The sequence below is a fragment of the Mobula birostris genome, chromosome 9 (genome assembly GCF_030028105.1).
Source record: "Mobula birostris isolate sMobBir1 chromosome 9, sMobBir1.hap1, whole genome shotgun sequence".
Classification (NCBI taxonomy): Eukaryota; Metazoa; Chordata; class Chondrichthyes; order Myliobatiformes; family Myliobatidae; genus Mobula; species Mobula birostris.
In genome coordinates, this window is record NC_092378.1 from 141,053,299 (window position 1) to 141,079,103 (window position 25,805).

At 44.2% G+C, this 25,805-nt stretch overlaps 1 protein-coding gene across 4 annotated transcripts in view; it reads left to right on the forward strand.

Moving 5' to 3' along the window:
• The window catches only part of LOC140203138 (septin-9-like), a 455,930-nt gene that overhangs the window by 249,013 nt on the left and 181,112 nt on the right, over positions 1-25,805 (forward strand). Inside the window, exon 1 of one of the 4 annotated variants that reach the window (XM_072268992.1) lies at positions 23,184-23,380. The exons of the other annotated variants lie outside the window; for them this stretch is intronic. The gene's annotated coding sequence lies outside the window, so the exon portion shown is untranslated. Of the gene's footprint in view, positions 1-23,183; positions 23,381-25,805 lie in introns of those variants that run through there. 4 annotated transcript variants of the gene reach the window in all.

The window sequence follows — 25,805 nt, forward strand, 5'->3', positions numbered from 1 at the left end:
CTGACCACAGTTGGAGTATTGTGAGCCGTTTAGCCCCTTATTCAAGAAATAATGTGCTGGCATTCGAGAGGATCCAGAGGAGCTTCATGAGACTGATCCCAGGAATGAAAGGGTTAACATATGAGGAGCATTTGATGGCTCTGGGCCTGTACTTAGCTGGAGTTTAGAAGAATGGGGGGGGGAAGGGGAAGGAATCTGATTGAAACCTATCGAATATTGAAAGGCCTAGATAGACTGGATGTGGAGAGGATGCTTTGTAAGGCACAGGTGAGGCCTCACTTGGAGTATTGTGAGCAGTTTTGAGGCCCTTATCTAAGAAAGGATGTGCTGACATTGAAGATGTTCCAGATGAGGTTCATGAGAATTATTCTGGGAATGAAAGGGTTAAGATGTGAGGAGTGTCTGTACTCACTGGAATTTAGAAGAATGGGGGAGGGGGGATCGCATTGAAATCTATTGAATATTGCAAGGTCTAGATAGAGTGGATGTGGATAGGATGTTTCCTGTGGCGGGGGGGGGATCTGAGAGCAGAGGACACGGCTTCAGAATAGAGGGCCATCCATTTAGAACAGGGATGAGGAAAAATTTCTTTACCCAGAGAATGCTGAATCTGTGGAATTCATTGCCATAGACTGCTGTGCAGGCCAAGTCATTGGATATAATTAGGGCAGAGGTTGATAAGTTTTTGATTTTTCAGGGCGTCAAAGGTTATGGGGAGAAGGCTGCAGAATGGGTTTGAGAGGGATAATAAATTTCAGGTCTTACACTAGAGTTAAAATAAAGCACCCAGTCCAAAGAACTGGCAGATTGTAAGTACTGTATATCACAAATTAATAAGCCAAAGAAGTGGATTGAATTTAAAAAATGGAAATGTAAGATGTATTTGAAAATAACTTTTCTTCACAGCTTTATTAAATTAAATTGGAGCAACCGGGAAACTCACTTAAGTTATTTCCAATTTTTTTAAAATCTCAGTTCCACTTGATCTAGCTTAGTGTCAGGGACAAGGTTGTGTGTGTGTGTGTGTGTGTTGGGAAAGGGGTTTGTTTTGCTGTTGCTGTTGCAGCCTGTGTTGTTCTGTGGAACATTGGGCATACTGTGTTGGCATCGGAATGTGTGGCAACCCTTGCAGGTAGACCCCAGCAACTCACTGGGTATGCTGGTCATTTATGCAAATACTGCATTTTGCTGTATGTGTTGATGATCATGTGATAAATAAACTTGAGTCTGAATCTGAAATGGTTCTAAGTAAATTTATCATCAAAGTACACTTATGTCACCATATACTACCATGAGATTCATTTTCTTGCAGGCATTCACAGTAGAAAAACATAAAACAATAGAATCATTGAAAAACAACACGTCAACCATGTGCAAAAGTAGAGAAACTATACAAATACAAAAAAAATGTAACTTTGGAATAATTTTGGCAGTGTCTTTGTACAGCACTGCCCAACTGTAACACAGAAAGCTGGTTTAGTTTTCCCGTCACTAGTCAGGCCACATGGTGCTGGCTTTGAATAAGCCCTGTTTGTCTACTTCCAATCTAGGGGCTCAATGAGAGTGAGCCTGTGAACTGTGACAGGGGGTTGGCATGAGCTGGTCATTCAGAGAGTACCTTGTTGATGGGGCATTTGCCTCTCTGTGTTTCGTTAACCAAGTGGAAAATAAAACATGATCTGACCTAATGGGTCATTTGACCAAAGCGACCCACCCATTATCCTTCCCAACCCCTCCCTCCCTAAGAGCAACTTGAACTGAGCAGCCTGCCTCAGTAGAAACCCAGGAGGCAATAAAGCAAATGAAAGCAATCCTGATGAAAGGTTATTTCGTTGTTGGTGATTTGTGGTATAACTCACCGGCATCCGATTGTCCACAGATTGAGTGATTTCCCCTGCGGAACAATGAACAATATGCTCTGACCTGATATCTGAACAATCATAGCAGTATAACAATTGTGCTCCTGGCAGAGATTACATCAAGTGGATTTTGATTAATTGGGAGGTGGGAGCGTTTAGCTGAAATATTATTGACTGGTATATCACAGTATTGTAGTATTTTCAGTGTTCTCTGGTGTCCAGTATTTTCCCAGTCCTTGCTATACTGCTTTGTTAGATCTCTTGCTATCCTAGCGAGTCTGGGGTAATGAGCTCTCATCATCATCATTGTGTGCCGAACCCAATGGATCATGGCCTTCCATCTGTACCATGATTACTCTCGGCTAATTTTTCTACAGAACTAGTTTGCCACTGCCTTTTTCTGGGCAGTGCCTTTACAAGATGGGGGACCCCCGCCATTATCAATACCCTTCAGAGTCTGTCTGTCTTTCTGGTGTCAGTGGGTCGCATAACCAGGATTTGTAATATGCACCGACTGCTTAAACGACCGTCCACCACCTGATCCCCTGGCTTCACGTGACCCTGATCGGGGGGCTAAGCAGGTGCTACACCTTGCCCGAGGGTGACCTGCAGGCTAGTGGAGGGAAGGAGCACCTTACACCCCCTTTGGGCTCCAACCTGTATTTCAAACCTGATTTATGTGATGGGATGCTGGCAAGGCCAGTCTCAGATTCAGATTCATCCATTTTCACATATACATCAACCGTACAGTAAAATATATCGTTTGTATTGACAACCAATACAACCTAAGGTTGTGTTGAGGGAAGCCCGCATGTGTTGCCGTACGCTTTGACACCAGCATAGCATGCCCACCTTGGTCAGCAGACCAGCAGCAAAATCAGCCCCTTTCCTCCCTTCCACCCACCCACTCACGCACACTGACAGTCCTCCAAACGCAGCACAGGCCGGGCCTCCAGCCTCCAGTAGACTCGTGGATTCACAGACATCGTCCCATGACTTTCCCACTGGACTCACAGATCTACAGCTTCGGCCATCAGACCTCGATGTCCGGTCTTCCAATCAATCTTTGGGCTTCAGTCATCTGTAACGGACTCCAGGATTCACTTCTGATGAGACTGCAAACTCCGGACTTGCTGAGGATAGGACCCTGAACTGCAGGCCTCAAACTCTGGGCTCGCCGCTGACGGGACCTCAAACTCCAGGCTTTCAACCCTGGGGTTATTGACTCACACACCTAGAGGGTCACTAGCCCCTCCAACCTCCTGCCTGCACAGACATCTGATCCTACTGATACAGCATGCCCTCACTGTACGGGGGGGGGGGGGGTGCGGGGGGGTGCGGAAATGATGCTCGTCTTTGGTCACAGCCTCATTTCTCTGTCTTAAGTACACGCTTCTGGGGTTAGAGAAATCCAGATGATCTCAATGCTTTGGGAGAAGATATTTCTCCTCATATTTCTGTCTTAAATAGGTGTCCCACATAAGAGAGTCAAATACCATGAGCTGGTAGAGCAGTGCTAGAGAGGGGTGGAGCTCACAGTACGAGCCTGTAGAAGTTGGGTTGTAGAGATTTTGATGGCGGCTCACTCTGCAGAACCTGCTCTCTCCTTGGCATTACTGCTGAGCAAGCCTCCAGTTGGCTATGGATCTAGAGGTGTGACCCATGGACCAACGTTGCTGGGACCTGATCAACCCCTGTCACTTGGGTGAGAGTGTCTAATGTTGACCCGAAAGACCCGATGACCCCAGGCTACTTCACTGATAATCTCTCGCAGTGCTTCCTAGGATGTATCTCACCATCCTGAATCTAGGCTCCCCAGTTCTAGATTCCTCACAGAAACTTCCTATCCTCTTCTACCCTTCCAACCCCCTCATCAGCTCATGTTTCTTAAAGAGATTGCCTCTCATTTTTTGACTCCAAAGAGGGCACGAGGCCAATTGGCTCAATTTTCCAGAAACAGAGCACTGATTCTTGGTTTGTTTTCAAGCACAGACATACTCTCACGTCTTGGTAACAGCTAGTAGAGTATAACTAATATAAGGTTTATTAAACAATCAGCAGTTGATTACATAGTGACTGTTTAAAAACTACAAGAAGCACAAAAGAATTCATTGTATACCTGCATGAATTACATCTATGCAAAGGAAAGATTGTTTTTATAAACAGGACAGATTATGGCAATGTAAGTATTTCTCATTTCCCTAGAGCTAGTGAGATCCAGCCAGCATATGCAAGGGGGGTGGGGGGGGGGTGTTGGTGACAGTCAATAGGAAATTTGTTGGGCACAGAGTGGACCATCTGATACGTTTGCAAAACAAGCTGACGCATTAAAAGCCAAATAACTAGGCATGTTGATATTGCATAATGCTAATGTCACAGCATTTCATTAGTTGCTGACAGTCTTATCCCGATGATTCCATCGATTTTCTGTGCAAAGGTGAAGGGAGATATTGAATATCTCTCATTCAGCCAAGCAACAGCAGAAGGATGGAGGCGTTCTGCTAAAGAAACGATTTTTCAAACAATCACAACTTCAATATAAGGGGACTGAAGTGCACAGTGCAACATTAGAATTATGTTTTTGATTAGCCAGGTTTCTAATAAGATCCTAATTTAATCCACATTGTTGTTCAAAGAGCATTAACTTTCACAGCCACTGGTGGAGGTTATATTTCATCTCTTGAAATGCCTGAAAAATGCTGGGACTTCATTTGGGATGAATCACTGGCTGATTTTTAAATTGCAGGCAGTGATCCATACCATGAGCTGGGTGCTTTTCACACAACTGGCTCTGTAGCATAGTCATCTGTTTAAAATTTTAATATATTTAACTCTCTGTCCACTGCCAGAGGTAGTGACTTTCGGCTCGGATGTTCAGCTTCTCAATTGGAAGTTAAAATTTTAATGATATTACTGTAACGAAGAGCGCGATTGTGCTCTCCTCATCGCCCGAGTCAATCATCAAACCTTCAAGTTACATCAGCCGCCGATTATGTGGCATTCACTCTGGACTCTGAGCTGAATGATCCCGGGTTCAAATCCACTGGCTCCCTTGCATGCTTTCCATCCAGTGCCGGGTTGAGCGTTGAGCTCACAACTCGGCCTCGTAAAAAAAAAAAGCAGGCAAATGCTAGAGAAACGGCAAGGTTGCCACCTGATGTACCTCAAGGTGTGGAGGGGAACACGGAAGTAGAATATTTACTCTTTATTCTGTGGCTTTTTGAGAGTTAGTATTGTATGTCTAGTATTTTGTTTCTCAAAGTTCAAAGTAAATTTATTATCAAAGTACATTTATGTCACCATATACAACCCTGTGGGCACGTGGCCAAGTGGTTAAGGCATTGGACTAGCGACCTGAAGGTCGTGAGTTTGAGTTCGAGTCCCAACCGAGGCAGCGTGTAGTGTCCTTGAGCAAGGCACTTAATCACACATTGCTCTGCGACAACACTGGTGCCAAGCTGTATGGGTCCTAATGCCCTTCCCTTGGACAACATTGGTGCTGTGGAGAGGGGAGACTTGCAGCATGGGCAACTGCTGGTCTTCCATACAACCTTGCCCAGGCCTGTGCCCTGGAGAGTGAAGACTTTCCAGGCGCAGATCCATGGTCTCGCAAGACTAACGTATGCCTTTACAACCCTGAGATTCACTTTCTTGTGGGCATTCACAGTAAATATAAAGAAACACTACAGATTAATGAAAAGCTGTACAAAAACAAACATGGACAAATAGCTAAGTGCAAAAGATAGCACATTGTGTATTTTCCAACTTTTTCACTTAGACATCTGTAAAAACTGGAACCTGTTTGTTTCCCAGTGACGGCCTGTTCCTTTAGCCAGGTGGCAAACTGAGGGGAAATTTTTTTCAAAATCTGAAATTACAATTCTATTGGTGGAATCAAGGATTGGAGTTCAGAAATATGAATGCACTGCCATCTATACAGCAAATTCCCAATATCAGATCAAAAGAAACTCCACAAGCAAACTCAGTACCTCCTTGCCATACACCTTCCAAAACGTGCTTAATCATAAACACCAGAGATTCTGCAGATGCTGGAAATGCAGAGTAACACACACACAAGATGCTGGAGGGATTCAGCAGGTCAGGCAGCATCTACGGAGAGGAATAAAGAGCCTGATGAAAGGTCTTGGGTGAAAAAGGTCAGCTCTTTAGTCCTCTCCATAGATACCGCCTGACCTGCTGAAATCCTCCAGCACATGTGCTTGCTTAACACTGGGATGTTTTCCCAATGAATGTCTGGAATAACAGGGACCACTTCATACTTTATTGTCGCCAAACAATTGATACTAGAACGTACAATCATCACAGTGATATTTGATTCTGCGCTTCCCACTCCCTGGATTACAAATATTAAATATTAAAAATATTAAAATAGTAAAAATTAGTAAATACTAAAAATTTAAATTATAACTCATAAATAGAAAAATGGAAAGTAAGGTAGTGCAAAAAAACCGAGAGGCAGGTCCGGATATTTGGAGGGTACGGCCCAGATCCAGGTCAGGGTCCGTTCAGCAGTCTTATCACAGTTGGAAAGAAGCTGTTCCCGAATCTGGCTGTACGAGTCTTCAAGCTCCTGAGCCTTCTCCCGGAGGGAAGAGGGACGAAAAGTGTGTTGGCTGGATGGGTCGTGTCCTTGATTATCCTGGCATTGATTATTACTTTTATGATTATTTGGAATTTTACAGCACTGTAAGATTCCAGAAGCCTGGCTGCACCTGGGATCTTTCAGTGCCTCTTTTATTAAGGACACTTTCATTATTTCAAATGCCTCATCCTGAATGTTCAATTTCCAATTCCCAATGACTAACTTCCATGATACCTTTCAGCACCTTTGTCTCATCGCTGATCCTCTACTGCAGGGGTTCCTAACCTTTTCTGTGGCATGAACCCCTACCATTAACCAAGGGGGTCTGTGGAGCCCAGGTTGGAAAACCCTGCTCTACAGGCAATAACAGATTGTCACACCGAGACCCTTTTTGAAAGCTGTGCCATGTTAGCTTTGGGTTGAGGGTGAGAGATGACTGGTCTGTCCCACCAATCTTATTTGTGCCTTTTGGCTTGGGGGTCAATTATTGATGTGAGTTCTCACCCATTTTTCTTCCCGAACAAAGGCTGAGTTACAGGGTTGAAGAAAGAAGCTTCTGCTGAGGGCCCCAACACTGCATGACATTTTGTGGACAGACTCCAAATACAGTGTCATGTGGTTTGATTGTATTCTGTCGACAACTGCCTCGCTCACATCTGTGGCTGGAACCATATTTTGTGATGTTTGGCAGAGCTTGTTAATCTCTGGAGGATCAGGATCGGCTTGAGAGCCTACGGACTCAGGCCTTACTCGTGATAGTTGCACATATGCCATGAGGAGAAAGAGGTGCCTTCATTTGACAGGAACATTACAGAACCATAGCCTGACTCTCCTCAGTAAATATAATGGGTGTCCCATCACAATGAAGCCGGTTGTCAGGAGGGTTTGGTTGTTGCAGAGGGTTTTCTCCGTAAACACCTGTCAAGCATTTATCACTCAACCAATGCGTAAAGAACAACAGACGAGCTCAATGTGACTCTTGCATTTTAGAATGTAGAACATACAGTGCATTACAGCACAGTTCATGCCCTAAGGCCCACAATGTGAGCAAAGAGCTTTTAACCTACTCTAATGTCAATCTAACATTTTCAAGTTGGCTATGAAGCACAAGACATAGGAGCAAAATTAGGCCATTCAGCCCATCAAGTATGCTGCATCATTTGTTCATGGCTGATTTATTATCCCCCTCAAACCTATATTCTCTTGCCTTCTTCCTGTAACCTTTGACGTCCTTTCTAATCAAGAATGTATCAACCTGTGCTTTAAATATACTCAATTATTTGGCCTCCACAGCTTTCTGTGGTAATGAATTCCACAGATTCACTGCCCTCAGGCCAAAGAAATTCCTCCTCTGTTCTGGAGGGATGACTGTGACTGTGGGTGTGCCCTCTGGTCCTAAACGCTCCCACTATTGGAAATATCCTCTCTGCATCCAGTCTGTCTCGGCCTTTCAATATCTCGTAGATTTCAATGAGATCTCTCCTCAATGTGCTCAAACAGGGACACCTCTTTCTTCCCTTATTAGGGGGAGAGAGAGAGAGCCTGTGGTATGTCAAATTACCAGGTGAACGAGTAGTCTTTGGGGTACTGCAAGTCTGTGTCTTTATTGATGCTTTGCTGCATGCTTGAGTGCTCGGTGGAGGGCACTGATGGGGGGGGCTGGAGGGCTTTGGGGTTCTAACCACTCATTCATTCCACCACTCAACCACTAACCACTAACCACTGTCATTCATTCTTTGGGCACTCCCCTGTTTTTGTCACTCAACCACTAACCACTGTCATTCATTCTTTGGGCACTCCCCTGTTTTTGTAGATGTTTGCGAAGAAGAAGAATTTAAAGATGTATATTGTATACGTTTCTCTGATATTAAATGTACCTATTGAAACCTATTGATCTTGCAAACTCCAGCAAGTACAGGCCCAGAGCCATCAACCACTCCTCATACATTAACCTTTTCATTCCCAGGATTATTCTTGTAAGGCCCCTTTGGACCCTCTCCAATGCCTGCACATCCTTTCTTAGATAAGGACCCCAAACTGCTCAGAATACTCCAATGTGGTCTGACCAATGTCTTAACATTGCGGTCTCAACATTACATCCTTCCTTTTGTATTCTAGTCCTCTTGAAATGAATGCAAATGTTGCATTTGGCATCCTTACTGCTGACTCAATCTATAAATTAATCTTTAGGGTATCCTGTACTAGGACTCCGAAGTTCCTTTGTACGTCCTCCAATTTCTGAATTCACTCGTTGTTGATAAAACAGTCTGCACCTTTATTCTTTCTACCAAAGTGCATGACCATTCACCTTCCTATGCTGTATGCCACCTGCCACTTCTTTGCCCATTCTCCTAAAATAGAAAGTTTAGTAGGTAAATTATTGGAAGGTGTTCTGAGAGATCAGATATACAAGTATTTGGACAGCCGAGGACTGATTAAAGATAGTCAGCATGGCTTTGTGAATGGTAGATCATGTTTAACGAATCTTGTAGAGTTTTTCAAGGAGGTTACCGAGAAAGTAGATGAAGGAAAAGCTGTGGATGTTGTCTACATGGACTTTAGTAAGGTCCCACATCGGAGGTTAGTTCAGAAAGTTCAGACACTAAGTATCCATGGAGAGGTTGTAATCTGGATTTGAAATTGGCTGTGTGGGAGAAGACAGAGAGTGGTAGTGGATGATTGCTTCTCAGACTGGAGGCCTGTGGCTAGTGGTGTGCCTCAAGGATCTGTGCTGGGACCATTGTTGTTTGTTGTCTATATCAATGATCTAGATGATAATGTGGTAAATTGGATCAGCAAGTTTACTGATGACACTAAGATTGGAGGGGTCGTAGACGGCGAGGAAGGCTTTCAAAGCTTGCAGAGAGATCTGGACCAACTGAAAAAATGGGCCAGAAAATGGCAGGTGGAATTTAATGCAGACAAGTGTGAGGTGTTGCATTTCGGAAGGACAAATCAAGGTAGGACATACACAGTAAACGGTAGGTCACTGAAGAGTGCGGGGGAACAAAGGGATCTGGGAGTTCAGATACATAATTCCCTGAAAGTAGCGTCACAGGTAGACAGGGTTGTAAAGAAGGCTTTTGGCATCCTGGTATTCATAAATCAAAGTATTGATTATAGGAGTTGGGATGTTATGATGAGGTTGTATAAGACATTGGTGAGGCCAAATTTGGAGTATAGTGTGCAGTTCTGGTCACCTAAGTATAGGAAGGATATCAGTAAGATTGAAAGAGTGCAGGGAAGATTTACTAGGATGTTTCCAGGTCTTCAGGAATTGAGTTACAGGGAAAGATTGAACAGGTTAGGACTTTATTCCTTGGAGCATAGAAGAATGAGGGGGGATTTGATAGAGGTTTACAAAATTATGAGGGGTATAGACAGAGTAAATGCGAGTAGGCTCTTTCCACTTAGATTAGGAAAGATAAATATGAGAGGACATGGCTTTAGGGGGAAAGGGGAAAGATTTAGGGGGAGCATTGGGGGGAACTTCTTCACTCAGAGAATGGTGGGAGTGCGGAATGAGCTGCCATCTGATGTGGTAAATGTGGGCTCACTTTTAAGTTTTAAGAATAAATTGGATAGGTACATGGATGGGAGAGGCCTGGAGGGTTATGGACTGGGTGCAGGTCAATGGCACTAGCGGAATAAAGTTTCAGCACAGACTAAAAGTGCCGAATGGCCTGTTTTCTGTGCTGTAGTGTTCTATGGTTCTAAATGTCTTGAGTATGGGAGGCCTTTCTATTCAACTGGATCAGAAATAATTTGGCTATGAATTACTAGTTTTGTGCAATTCAAAGTATGCATGGTTCATTTCCTCTCTGCTGGGCTCACCTTGCATATGTTTGTAATTGGTTTATTTTTGTCATATGTACTGAGAAACAGCCTTTGTTTGTGTGTCATCTAGACTGATTATTCCATGCCTAATCTTTATGCCTTCTAGCATTATGGCGCAGTAGAATAGCAGTTAGATAACCCAGGTTCAATTTCCAACTATGTCTGCAAGGAATTTGTACGTTCTCACCGTGTCTGTGTGGGTTTCCTCCGGGTGCTCCAGTTTCCTCACACGTTCCAAAGATGTACGGTTAGTAGGTTAATTGGTCACATGGGTGTAATTGGACGTAGTGGGTTCATTGGGCTAGAAGGGCCTGTTACTGTGTTATATCTAAATAAAGATAAAAGTTAAATATATACATATATACTTTTAAAGATAACGATTAGCTTTATTTATCACACGTATATCGAAGCATACAGTGAAATGTGTCATTCATGTTAAAGACTGCAAGAAAGATCAACAAAGACATTTGTTACTCTACCCAGGGTTTATTTGGCTGCCTTGCTGATGATCTGAGCATTCAGTTTGACATTTGAGTTTCAGATGTGTTAGACAACGTACTGTAGGTAACAACTGAAGACTGCATTGAGAGTATTATGTATACACAAACAAGATTAGGCCATTCAGCACTTTGAACCTAATAGATTCCTTCTGAGGCCCTTTACCTCTTCCACCTATCACCTTCCAGCTTCTCACATCATCCCCATCCCTCCCTCACCCACCCATCTCACTTTCACTTGGCCTCACCTAGCAGCTTGTTCTGCTCCTCCTCCTCATCCCCATCTTCTTCTCGATTTGACCCCCTTCCTTTCCAGCCCCGATGAAGGACCTTGGCCCGAAATTTTGGCTGGTTACTTCCCTCCATGGATGCTACCTGACCCTCTGGGTTCCTCTGGGATTTTTTGTGTGAAGCGCCTTGGACATGCTGTTTTCAAATATGGGATCTACCTGTGAGTGGGATTGGGTGGAGAAGCTGCCCTAGTGAATGTCCAACAGGACAGGAAAGATGTTTACCCTGCTTTGTTTATGTATTCTCACTGCCTCTCCAAACGTCAGCAATTCCTTTTAAGTTTCAAAGAAATTGTGGCCCCCATGTTACTTACATTTTATCCTTTAGAAGAATGAGGAGAGATCTCGTTGAAATCTACAGAATACTGAAAGGACTGGATAGATTGGACGTAGAGAGGATGCTTTCAACAGTGAGAGAGTCTAGGACCAGAGGATACAGCCTCAGAATAGAAGGACATCTCTATAGGACAGAAATGAAGAAGAATTTCTTTAGCTGGAGGGTGGTGAATTTGTGGAATTGATTAACTTGGCTGGTGGCGCAGTGGGATCAGCGCCAGGCTCGAGAACAGAGGTTCCCGAGTTCGATCCAGTGACAGACTGCTCCCGAGCGCGTTCTCCATCCGTGCCGGGTTGATGTTGAGCTCGCAACCCAACCTCGTAAAAAAACCACTGCCACCTCCAGTTTAAATTCCCATGCGGAATATTGCGGAGGATCAAATACCCAAACCCAAACTCAAACAGCTATGAAGATGGAGTCATTGGGTATATTTAAAGTAGAGATTGAAGGTTCTTGATTAGTAAGGGTATCAAAGATTTGTATTAACTTATTGGAATACAGCGTAGAATAGGTCCTTCTGGCCTTTTGAACCACGTTGCCCAGCAACCCCTGGTTTAACCCTAGCTTAATCATGGGACACTTTACAATGACCAATTAACCTACTAACCGGTACGTCTTTGGGCTGTGGGAGGAAACTGGAGGACCCAGAGGAAGCCCACGTGGTTAGGAGGAGAACGTACAAACTCCTGACAGATAGTGGTGGGAATTGAACCCAGGTCACTGGTACTGTAAAGCATTGTGCCACAGTGCCACCCTGACAAGGTTACGGGGAGAAGGCAGAGAATGGGGTTGAAAGGATAAATAAATCAGCCATGATGGAATGGCGGATCAGACTTGATGGGCTGAGTGGCCTAATTCTTCTTCTATGACTCATCCATCAGAAATGGATCAATGTGATGATTGAGCTCTAGGCTCCCCAGTTTTCCCAAAGGCGAGAGGGTTTCAGATTTTCTGCCGCCACTGTTGTGTGAAGATGTGTATCCTGATGTGGTCTTTTCTATCCCTGGCTATTCTGCTCTCTCCCCACTAAAAGTGTCCCCCCCCTTGTTTCTTGTATGACTGGGTTCTGGAGTTGGCGAGTGGCCAAGTGGTTAAGACGGTCATCTAGTGATCTGAAGGTTGCTAGTTCGAGCCTTGGCTGAGCGAACGTGTTGTGTCCTTGAGCAAGGCACTTAACCACACATTGTTCTGTGATGACACCGGTGCCAAGCTGTGTGGGTCCTAATGCCCTTCCCTTGGACAACATTGGTGGCGTGGAGAGGGGAGGCTTGCAGCATGGGCAACTGCTGGTCTTCCATAGAACCTTGCCCAGGCCTGTGCCCTGGAAACCTTCCAAGGCGCAAATCCATGGTCCCATGAGACTAACGGGTGCCTATATAAAGGGTTCTGGAGGTTTCCAGTTGAAAATTGGCTCAAACATGTTACACTGAACTTTGATGGTGTGAGGTCTATTCGCAGACTCCGACCACAGACCGAGGGAAAATATTTCAGCAACATTGTCTGCCTTCATAACTCGTTATGGGTTCAGAGAGCTTTTCAAAGTAGATTCTTCAACCTCAAATAGTTGACCACAGCATAAAGCAAATGTACAATTAGCTGTGCTTAGGACAACCTCACTTTACAAATATACACTAATTCTTTTCTGTATGGGTGCGGCCTATTCTTGTGGAAGATGAAATTGTTTGTGAGAGCTACTGTATAACTAAATGATGCCAGGTAATGCTGGTATTAAAGTGCAAGCATACTTCTGTCATGATCATATTGAATGGTGGGCTAGGATTGAGGGGCTGAGGGGCTGAGTGGTTCCTATTTTCTTGTGTTCCTATGTTTTACCAAGTGGATAACTTCACTCACCTCAGCACTGGACTGATCACTAAACACAACCAATGGCCTCACTTTCAAAGACTCAGCTCATCTTCTCCATGTATTTATTTGCATACTATTTTTATTTGATATTTTTGTGTATTTGCACATTGATCGTCGTCAGTCATTGTGTGTAGTTTTTCATTGATTCTATTGTATTCGTTTTCCTGTGAATGACCGCAAGGAAATTAATCTCAGGGTTGTATATCGTGTACTTTGATAGTGAACTTTGAAGTAGCTAATTAAAATACACATTTTAAAGTGTGAACACAAATAAAACCACAAAGGGTCTAGAGATGAGATGAGGTGTTTAGGCAGTGGATGTACTGGTGTCAAGATAGACCTGCAGATGGTTTTTCATTTTAGGATGTAGTGAAGCATGTAGTATGAGGGGATAACATCTGAGGTAGCCAAACTGAACCAGCAAATTCAGTTACAGAATCAGAATGAGATGCAGTGGCAGCCGTCTAAGGGGATCTCTCAGAATACACAGAGTAAGTAGGTAACAAAATGCAAGGGGGAGGGACCCACTGTCTGTGGTTAACTAAAACAGTTCGCGGTAAGGACAAAGGTAAGGAGAAAATATATTTGCACAAACAGCTGGCGTGTCAGAAGATTGGACAGAACACAAAATATTACTCAAAACTTAACAAGGGACGGAAGCATTAGTGTAAAATGCTAGTTAGGGAAACAGAAATAGACAATGACATTTTTAAAAATATGCAAAGCAGTTTTTTAAAAAGTAAGAATTATGATTATTTGCTCTGCAGAAACTGAGGAATTAATTTTAAAGTGAATTGGAGAAAAAATCTTGAAATAAACAGGTATTTTATCTCAGTTTTGACTATAGAGAATGAAAGTTATATCAGCTAACAATTGGGAATTGGAAGACGGGCAGTGTTACAGTCATCAGGGATGTAATATTGCAAGCTGAGATCTCTGTTTCCTGGTGAACTTCATCCTGGGGTCTTTAAAGAAATGGCCAATGGGACAGTTGAAGCATTGGGTTTAATTTTGCAAAATTCCTTAAATTGGGTAAAGTTTCATCAAATTGGAAAATATGAAGAGTAGCTAGTTTATTAAAAAAACAGAAGAACACAGAGAGCAGGAAACTGTACATGACAGGTATCGTTAGTGGTTAGTCATTAAAGGACACTTGAGAAAATTCAATGTAATTGGGCCAAGTCAACTTGGTTTGTTGAAAGAGACATCATGTTTGACCAATTACTATATTTTTATGCTCTCTCTGAATAAGTACCATGTTGTAGATAAAGGGGAACCAGAGGATTTTAGATTTACAGAAAGTGCTTAATTAAAATACCTCATCAAAGGTTATTGTGGAAGACAAAAGCTAGTATTATAAGAGATACATCGGTGTGGGCTAACATCTAACATGGAGCAGTAGACATACTGCTGTAAAAGTAGACATACTTTTTTCTGGTGGGTAGTGGGTGACGTGCACGGGAATTTATGTTTACAATTTGTACAATTGACTTTGATGAAGGGACTGAAATTTTTTACAGTATAGATTGCTAACACAAAGATAGGCAAGAATGTAAGCTAGAAGAGGGCTTAGGGAAACTACGAAGGGGTATATGAATAGGTTAAATGAATGGGTCATGACCTGGCAAATAGTGTATCATGTGCCATTATACACAATCTGTGTGTGAATTGAGGCCCGCCATTGGTCGAGGTTGACCGTAGATGTTGCATTCGAGCTGTCTACTTGATACACAAGTCAGGGAAGTACGGTATGGAGAGCAAGCTGTTGCTTTATGTAGCAGGCTTTCCCTTCTCCATGCAGCTGATGATCGCAAAGGAACGACGGAGGCCGATACAGTTTGTGGCATCGCAGGATTTGCCAGTCAGTGTTGGACTCAATGTATGTCTGCCTTAGGGACTCCAGCTTTGGATTGTTCCTCAGGGTTTACTACCAAAGCCTAACCCATGAGTGGGTATAGCCACAAGGTAGGGGCGTCTTGAGATTGGAATTTTCCTTCTCTTCAATGAGCTGCCAACCACAGCTGACAAGCCCCATCTGCCCTAAGTGACTGGTTTTAAGCCACCAGTAGCTTGCCTTTGCTCCTTCTCCTGGCAGTAGAAACGGTTCCACTGGGCTAGAAGCCAAGCCACATAGGAAGGCCAGGAGCTGGACTTGGCTGTCAGAGGCTACTTGAGACACATGCTATTGGGAGCATTTAGTAGGTAGTGGGAGCTTATCCCCACCTACCTTAAAGAACCTGTGTAAATGCACAAATATTTACATTTGTCTACAGTGAAAAAAAATCCATTTTAACAGAACAAAAAACATTTTTAAATTGTATTATCTATGTGGTGAGAGATTGCAGAACAAGTTACAGAGGGTTTTGGCAATCCTATTGCATGATTCCCAAAGAGCTGGTATGCAGGTATGATAAGTAATTAGAGAAGGTTTCAGAAAGCTTTATTACTACAGAAGTACAGAAGATATTCTTCAGTTAATTACTTAGGGAAGACTATGCATTCAAAGCAGCTAAGAAAATGTTTCCTAGATTAAAGCTAGGAATAAGTCAGTTTGTGATGAATGGTTGGACAGGCTGAGCGTCTGTCTATTGGACTTTAAAAGGAGTACGAGTGGAGGCTTGGTTAAAATGTTGAGAGATCCCAAAGGTCGATATTGAGAGGATATTTCCTGTTGTAGAACCTACAGGTCACCATTTCAAAATAAAGGGTCATCCATTTATGTCAAATGAGGTGATTTTTTTTTCCCTGAGAAGGCCGTGAGTGGTTGGAATTCTCTTCCTTTAAAGTCAGTGTAAACAGAGTTGTCAACGATTTTTAAGGCGGAGGTAGGTGGGCATTTAACAACCAGTGGACTGAGTAATCATCACGTGGAGACAGGAATGTCGATTTGAGACGTGATCTTATTGAATGGTGGAGCGGGCTCAAAGAGGTTAAGTGCCCCACCTCTGCCCCTGATTCGTATATAATGTGCCTTATATATGCAGAGTTGGAGGGTTCAAATCCCATAGCTGCACATACAACAAATCAACATTGAATGTATTTTAAATGTCAATCTTCTGAGGACAGCACCAGGGGATTCTACTGCACTGTTTTTTTTCTCTCTGGTGAAATTGCACAGCTTGTTTTATAGGAGTAGCGAAGGATTTTATTTTGTTGAATATCTTAGTGGTGTTTCGTCTACTCAAGTTGCAGTGGATCTGTTTTGTGTTTGACCTGGCATTTATTGATGAATACTCTGGTTTCTGTTGTCCTGTTCATTATTACTGTTGCTGCCATGGATCCTAAGCATGCCCAGGGCCTCAAACAACACTTTCAACTTTATTGAATTGACTTTATTTCTTACATCCTTCACATACATGAGGAGCAAAAATCTTTGTTACGTCTCCATCTAACTGTGCCATGTGCAATCATAGTAATTTATAATAAATGGAACAGTCAATGTAATATAGAGTATATTTAAATCAGCATCAATCTGATGGCCTGGTGGAAGAAGCTGTCCTGGAGCCTGTTGGTCCTGGCTTTTATGCTGTGGTACCGTTTCCCGGATGGTAGCAGCTGGAACAGTTTGAGGTTGGGGTGACTCGGGTCCCCAATGATCCTAAGGGCCCTTTTTACACACCTGTCCTTGTAAATGTCCTGAATAGTGGGAAGTTCACAACTACAGATGCGCTGGGCTGTCCGCACCACTCTCTGCAGAGTCCTGCGTTTGAGGGGAGTACAGTTCCCATACCAGGCAGTGATGCAGCCAGTCAGGATGCGCTCAATTGTGCCCCTGTAGAAAGTTCTTAGGATTCAGGGGCCCATATCAAACTTGCTCAACCGTCTGAGGTGAAAGAGGTGCTGTTGCGCCTTTTTCACCACACAGCTGATGTGGATGCTAAGGAACTTGAAGCTATTTACCCTCTCAACCCCAGATCCATCGATGTCAATAGGGGTTAGCCTGTCTCCATTTCTCCTGTAATCCACAACCAGCTCCTTTGTTTTTACGACATTGAAGGAGCTGTTTGAGATAAGGCCATTCAATGTAGTGCCGTCGACAAATTTAATTGGCAGATTTTAGCTGTGAGTGGCAATGCAGTCATGGGTATACAGGGAGTAAAGGAGGGGACTCAGTAAGCAGCCCTGAGGGGCTCCTGTATTGAGAGTCAGAGAGGTGGAGGTGAGGGAGCTGACTCTTACAACCTTGCGACTGTCTACTCATTGGAAACATCTGCGTACCTCAGCCTCAGAGATGACCAAGTTGCAGGTTATAGTGGCAGCTTTCCTCGGAGGCTCAGAGTTAGCGACATCGAACCGAGCGTAAAAGCGATTGAGCTCATCTGGGAGAGAGGCCGCGATGTTGGTGGCACCACAATGTTTGGCTTTGAATTCTGCGATGGTATGCAGCCCTCCCCACAAGTCACGTGTGCTATTCGTTGTGAATCTTGACTTAATCTTGTCCCTGTATTGTTGTTTCACAGCCTTGATAGCTTTGTGCAGATCATGGTTGTTTTTCTTGAGCTCTAGTTGATCACCAGCAATGTGAGCTCAATGTCGCGCGGTAAGTGCTGCTCACAGGGAACTGTTGATCCAGGGTTTCTGGTTCGGGAAGACCCTGACCGACTTCTGAGGGACAACATCGTCGATGCACTTCCAGATGAAGCACGTGACTCCATCTGTGAACTTGGAGACATCCTCGTCATGGAAGACATTCCAGTTGACGTCATCAAAGCAGTCCTGTAGCATGGAGCCCGATCGGTTGGACCGACAGTGGAAGGTTTTAACAGTGGCTGCCACTTGTTTCAGCTTCTGTCTGTATGTTGGCAAAAGCAGGATCGAAGAGTGATCTGATTTTCCAGAAGCTGGGCAAAGGAGAGTTTTGTAAGAGTTGCGGAAGGGAGTGTAACAGTGATCAAGTGTGTTATCTCCACGAGTGCTCACCTGGATGTGCTGACGCAACTTCAGAGAAACTATTGACGCTCCATTAAAGTCACCGGCGACGATGAAGGCAGCCTCTGGGTGTGCAGTCTCCAGCGTGTTGATGGTCTCGTACAGTTTCTTGAGAGCCAGGTCAGCATCAGCCTGCGGTGGAATGTACACCGTTGTGATGATAACAGCCGTGAACCCTCTAGGCAGCCAGTAAGGTCTGCACAGCAGCATCAGGTATTCTAGGTCTGGGGAACAAATGGATTTGAGGGCATCCATATTCTGGGGGTCGCACTAAGCATTGTTGACCATGAAGCATACCCCTCCTCCTTCACTCTTCTCAGAGAGGTTTCTCGACCTGTCTGCCCGGAACAGGGAGAACCCAGAGGGCTCGATGGCCTGATCTGGTATCTCCTCCATCAGCCAGGTCTCCACGAAGCACAAAACGTTGCATTCCTTTGTTTCCTGCTGATAGGAGATTCTGGTTCTCAGTTCACAAAGCTTGTTATCCGGGGACTGGACGTTAGCCAGGAGCATGCTAGGGAGTGGCGGTCAATTCACACACCATCTCAACCTCAGCTGAAACTTTAGGCAGTAGCTCTTTCAGTTCCTATCTGACAATGATGCTTTACTCAACTTCACTCGCCCCATCGCTGAACAGTTCCGACAACCTGTGGACTCACTTTCAAGGACTCTTAATCTCATGTTCTCGATATTCATTAAAATTTTTATTATTATTTCTTTATTCTTTTGTATTGCACAGTTTGTTTTTGTTTTTTGCACATTGGTGGTTTGTCCACCCTGTTAGGTGCGGTCTTTTATTGATTCTCTTATGGTTCTTGGATTTACTGAGTATGCCCGCAAGAAAACCAATGTATATAGTAACATACATATATATATGTGTGTGTGTGTGTGTGTGTGTGTGTGTGTGTGTGTGTGTGTGTGTGTGTGTGTGTTGGCACGTGGCCAAGTGGTTAAGGCATGTGTCTAGAGATCTGAAGGTCGCTAGTTCGCGCTTTGGCTGAGGCAACGTGTTGTGTCCTTGAGCAAGGCACTAAACCACACATTGCTCTGCGATGACACTGGTGCCAAGCTGTATTGTTCCTAATGCCCTTCTCTTGGACAACATCGGTGGCATGGAGAGGGGAGACTTGCAGCATGGGCAACTGCTGATCTTCCACACAACCTTGCCCAGGCCTGCGCCCTGGAAACCTTCCAAGGTGCAAATCCATGGTCTCACGAGACTAATGGATGCCTATTTTTTTATATATATTATATGTACTTCGATAATAAATTTACTTTGAATTTTGAACATTATCTGCATATCAACATCTAGAAAGAAGAATTCAGTCCTCTTGCCTTTAAGGTAGGGTTATACAAAACAGAAATAGGTCTTTTGGCCCATCAGTTCCACTCTGACCATCAAGCTTGCATTTGTACTGATCTTACGCTAATCCCATTTTATTCTCTGCGCATTCCCATCGACTTCCCCTTTGTATAATTTTTAAGTAATTTATGTTCTATATCTGTGGAAATCTACGTGCCTGTGATGCTGCAACGGGCAAGTTTTTCCTGACTTGATTTGACAGATTCTGTCACTGACCACACAGCAGGGGGAATTTGAAGCGGCCGAAGCTACCTACCAATCTGTCGGCCTTTGGGATGTGGGAGGAGGCGGGGAATTCAGGGGAAACGCGGATGGTCACCGGGAGAACAGGCAACCTCCGTACAGACAGCGCCCCGCCCAAGGTCAGGATTGAACCTATAAGCCAGTGACTGTGATCAGCTGCACCACCGTGCCACCTTCAACAGAAGCTGATTGTAGTTCAGTGATAGGCCACCTTCAGATCTCAGATCATGTGCAGTATAAATGACCCACAATTATGCACACTTACTGTTAGAACGTAGATGTTGTGCCAGACTTATATCCTGCTCCATGATCAATGTAACCCTGCCCTTCCATATAGTCCTTGCCCATCCTCTGGGTTTTCTCCCCTCCCCCTTTTCTTTCTCCCTAGGCCTCCTGTCCCATGATCCTCTCATATCCCTTTTGCCAATCACCTGTCCAGCTCTTGGCTCCATCCCTCCCCCTCCTGTCTTCTCTTGTCATTTCGGATCTCCCCCTCCCGCTCCCACTTTCAAATCTCTTACTAGCTCTTCTTTCAGTTAGTCCTGATGAAGGGTCTCAGCCCGAAACGTTGACTGTACCCCTTCCAATAAATGCTGCCTGGCCTGCTGTGTTCACCAGCAAGTTTTATGTGTGTTCCTTCCATATAGCCCTCCATTTTACGGTCATGCATGTGCCTATCCAAGATCTCTTAAATGTCTCTGGTGCATCTGCCTCTGCCACCGGTCCTGGCAATGCATTCCACACACCTACGGTTCATGGTATTAAATAAAAACCACCTCTGATATCCTCTCCCCCCTGACACACTTTCCTCCAATCAGCTTAAAATTATGCTGTCTTGTATTAACCATTTCCGCCCTGGGACTAAAGAGCTGGCTGTCCACTCAATCTACACCTCTTACCATCTTATCTCTCATCCTCTTTTGCTCCAAAGAGAAAAGTCAAGCATCTCCTCCTCATAAGACATGCTCTCTAATCCAGGCAGCGTCCTATTAATTCTCCCCTGCACCCTCTCTAAAGCTTCTGCATGCTTCCAAGATTGAGACAACCTGGACAGAATATAACATTCCTGTTCTGTCAAAATGCCAGTGACTCCATCTCAGGGGCTGAGGGAAGATCATAGTTGGGAGCTTAACGTCCAAGGATACACATTGCATCGAAAAGACGGGCAGATAGGCAAAGGGGGTGGGGTGGCTGTGTTTGTGACTATTATTAAGGTTTCAGGGTACTTGGAGGCACATGAAAAAAATCTCAAGCCAAAGTTAGCATGATTTACTTAAGGGGAAACATTGCTTGACAAATCTGTTGGAATTCCTTGAGGAAATAACAGGTAGGATAAACAAAGGATAGTCAGTGGATGTTGTTTACTTGGATTTTCAGAAGGCTTTTGACAAGATAAGAACACGTGGAAAGATACTAGCATGGATAGAAGATTGACTGACCGGTAGGAGGCAAAGAGTGGGAATAAAGGGGATCTATTCTGGTGGCCTCTGGAGACCAGTGGTGTTCCGCAGGGACCACTTCTTTTCGCCCTTGTACAATGTGGCAATGATTTGGATGATGGGATTGATGGCTTTGCGGTCAGATTTGCAGATGATACAAAGATAGATGGAGGGGTAGGTAGAGGAAGCAATGTGATTGTAGCAGGACTTAGACAGATTGAAAGAATGGGCAAATCAGTGGCAGTTGGAATACAGTGTTGGGAAATGTATGATAATGCATTTTAGTAAAAGGAACAAAAGTCCAGACTATTATCTAAATGGGGAGAAAATTCAAACATCAGAGATGCAAAGGGACTTAGGAATCCTCATGCAAGACGCTCAGAAGGTTAATTCACAGGTTGAGTCTGTGGTCAAGAAGGCAAATACAATGTTGGCATTTATTTCAAGGGGATTAGAATATAAAAACAAGGAGATAATGCCAAAACTTTATAAGATACTAGTCAGGCTGCACTTGGAGTGTTGTCAACAGTTTTGGGCCCCTTTGCTCAGAACAGATGTATTATTATTGGAGAGAGTCCAGAGAAAGTTCATGACGATGATTCCCAGAATGAAAGGATTATACGTGTAAGGAGCGTTTGGCAGCTTTGGGCCTGTACTCACTGGAATCTAGAAAAATGCATGGGGATCTCATTGAAGCCTATTGAGTGTTGAAAGGACTAAATAAGGTAGATGTGGAAAAGATGTTTCCTCTGGTGGGGGTATCCAGAACCAGGGGGCGCAGCCTCAAAATTAAAGGGCAACCTTTTAGAATGGAGGTAAGGAGGAATTTTTTTTTTCGCTAAAGAATGGTGAGTCTGTGGAATGCTCTGCCACAGGCGGCGGTTGAGGCCAAGTCCGTTCGTATATTTAAAGCGGAATTTGATGGATTCCTAATTGGTCAGGGCATCAAGGGATATGGTGAGAGGGCAGGTTGTATGGGGTTGAATGGGATCCAGTATCCGGCATGATGGAATGGGCTTTAGTGGACTTGATGGGTTGAATGGCCTAATTCTGCTCCTATGTCTTATGATTAGTAAGGGAGTCAAAGGTTATAGGGAGAAGGCAGAGGAATGAGGTTGAGAGGGATAATAAATTAGTCATAATGGAATAGCAGAGCAGGTGTGATGGGCTGAATGGCCTAATTTGTTCCTATGTCTTATGAGTTTCCCATCTTCCATTGAGTCTCTGTTCCAGCTGTGGAAATCCATTGTTTTTTCAGTATGTGTGAAATGGATCAGCAGAAAGGAGAAAAAGGAATCAAAATGAGGGAATAATTTGTGTGAGGGGTGGTAACACTCGTCTCTAAACTGGGGAAACAATCTGGTCTGGAACTCACGTAAATGGACCAGTGTCGATTTGATGCCGTATAAAGGGCAAATGGAAAGCATCTCAGCCCAAAACGTCACCTCTTTATTCCTTTCCATAAATGCTGCCTGACTTGCCGAGTTCCAGCTTTTTTTTTGTGTCTCTGTTAATCTGAACAAGTGACTGTTCTGCGATGCATCTTTGTCCAATGTTTTATTACATCAGCAGAACTGATAGTAAGACAGATGAAATATATTTCAGCCAAACTGTGGCCAGCTGCCTTTGTAAGATTCTCCTCTGGGGAGAAGAAACTAAAAGCTACGTGAGCTTTAGAGGCTCCCTGTCTCCTCAGTTGCCAGATGCCTGAGTCAAGGGTTGAATGGGACCCGCGGGCTGGGCTGTTTCATGTGAACGCATTCAAACAATGAAGGCAAGAAGGACGTATTTAAAAAAAAGGGAACCGAGAAATCTCAGTGGGCAATCACAGGCTGATGTGGTCTTTATTGGTATTCTGGTCATGCGTATATGTGTGTGTGTATGTGTGTGATGCAAGCAGCAATCAGACGGGGCTCCAGCAAACTGCAAGGCAGGAAACGATTCTCATGCTCATCCTTCACCAGACTTTGCACCGTGCTGGAAGAGTTATTTACGACTTCCGTAGGCTGCAGACATGACCAAAACTGAGTCTGGCAAAAAGTCAGATTAACGGCGCTCAGTCGATTGAAGGGGGAGGGGAGGGGGAAGGAGAAAAGCAAATCTCTTGGATGAAGAAGGTGAGTCCAGTGAAGAGCTTTGTGCTCCTTCCTCGCTAGACCAGGTCTTTTCTTTTGATGATGGTTTCATGGTGGTGTGCCAAAAAAAAAAACAAATTTTATTGAAGTGTCGCATCTTTTCTGTGTAATTTGATCATCGAAGCTCACACAAACCATTCTCTGCATTGTCTGAGTATCTCAGTATTGTGCTTAGCGATTCAAGTCGTTGTGATGGGTTAGTATTATTGAGCAGTCAGCACTGAAGGAAACTGGCCTTACCCTAAGTGTGCATGTTGCATCTGCCTATGTACGGTAGCGTCTTCTGTATGAACTGTTGGATTCTAGTCTGCTTTTGCTTCTGTATGAGGTCTGTGCCCGTATGCTTGCAGCCTGTGTGGAACAGCTTTCATCGCACTAGCAGTGACTCCAACCCTGCAGAGCTCTGGTTAGGGAACAGATGGCTTCGTTGAACAGTCTGGGGCTAAACCAGCAACAATAGCTTGCAGAAGATGCTTGGTTTGTAGTCTTTTCGTCTCCTTTGTTGTGTTTTGAAATCTTTTTATGTTTTTATGGCATTTGTTGCTGAGCTGCCCGCAGAAATGGCGGATGCAGATTAGTTTTTAACATTTAAGCGAAATTTGGGTAAGTATATAGACAGGAGGGCTATGTGCCAGGTGCAGCTTGATAGGATGAGGTAGATAACAGGTCGGCACAGACTAGATGGGCCAAAGGGCCTGCTTTTGTGTTGTACTGCTCTGTGACGCTAGGACTATTTCCTTGGTGTGTGTTGGTTGGCTGTCATATCCAACAATGACAGGAGAGGCGTGCTGGAGGGTTTTTAAAGTGGAGAAGCCATTGCGCCAAGACAGTTCCACTCTCTTGACCTTGGAAGCCAAGTAGTCATCACAACTGCAGCCTTTCCTGGATTCAGTGGGTGACTATGACTTAACTGATGCCTTGTTATGCTCTTCACTCTCCACATAGTGTTACAGAACCTCCTTCCTAGTTGGATCTCACCCACCCAGTCTACTGGAGGTGGCTTCATATGCTAGGACAGACATGTCCCTATTTCATCGTGGCATGAGGCCCCACCAACTACCCTCACCTGGCCTAGCCCACCTGTCAAAGTAGTGTACTGAGGTGTGGCCACGTTTGCAGGCAGACAGCTTCTTGGAGCCACAGGTGAGAGTATAAGTGTCTGGTAGGGACCGAAGATACGTGAGCTGCTCCAGAATGGATGTGATGAGCCCCATCACCAGAGGTTCTACCCCTCCCTGTACACCCCGTACATCATTGACATATTAAGTTTTAAAATTCACAGTCCTTAAAAGCCTTTTGTATCTGCCTCCTCATGTTGAACTATAGGCTGCTTATCCATCAAAGTCTGCCAACTTCCACTTTCATAAGGTCACCCAAGTCTGCCTCTCCCTTGCCCCATCAGCTGATGTCTTTGTCCAAGCCAAAGCCTATGGTAGACTTGCCCGTTCCAAAGCCTGTTTTGAATCTCCTTCATTCCACTCCATAAATCGAAGACTCCCTACTGTGCTATTATCCAATTTGAATGAACCTCTGCCTGATAATCTTGCTGAACAATGGCGGGATCTTACGATCCTGACACTTGTTTTCAAATCTTTCCCTAGCCTTGTCTATCCTGATCAGAAACCTCCCAAATATCTGCCCTCCTTCATTCCTGACACCTCGATTATCTTTCTGTTTAGCCCCTCCTGGTGAAAATGGCTTTGGTTGCTAAGACTCTAAAGTCCAGGATTCTCTTCCTAAACCACTCCTGTTTTTTTTTCCCTTACTATTTATGCTGCTCCTTAAGTCTTATGTCTTTGAGCAAGGTCTCGGTCATCTATCCCAAAGCTTGTCACTTGGCTCTTTTGTTAACACACCTCGACAGAGCCTTGGTATGTTTCACTTTAACGTAGAGAGTGAGAGGTGAGACTACTGTTCTTCAAGGCACAGCTCTCACATACAAAGAAGGTACACTACCTTTTAACCACTGCCATGCAAGTTGAGAGGGTGGTTAAGAAGGCCTATGATGTGTTGGCCTTGGTTAGTCAGGGAACTGATTTCAAGAGCCGTGAGATAGTGTGGCAGCTTGATAAAACTCTGGTGGGGGCCTCTCATGCTGCACTATGTTCAGTTCTGGTCTCCTCATTATAGAAAGGATGTGGATGCTTTAGAGAGGGTGCAGAGGAGATTTACCAGACACTGCCTAGATTAGGGAGCATGTTTTTTGAGGAAAGGTTGAACAAACTAAAGCTTTTCTCTTTGGCACAAAGGAGGGTGAGAGATGTCTTGATAGAGGCGTGTAAGATGATAAGAGACATAGGTAAGATTGGACAGCAGTGCCATTTTCTCAGGATGGCAATGGCTAATATGGACATGGGGGGGGGGATGTTTTATATAGGGAGTAGTGGTCCATGGAACGCACTGATGG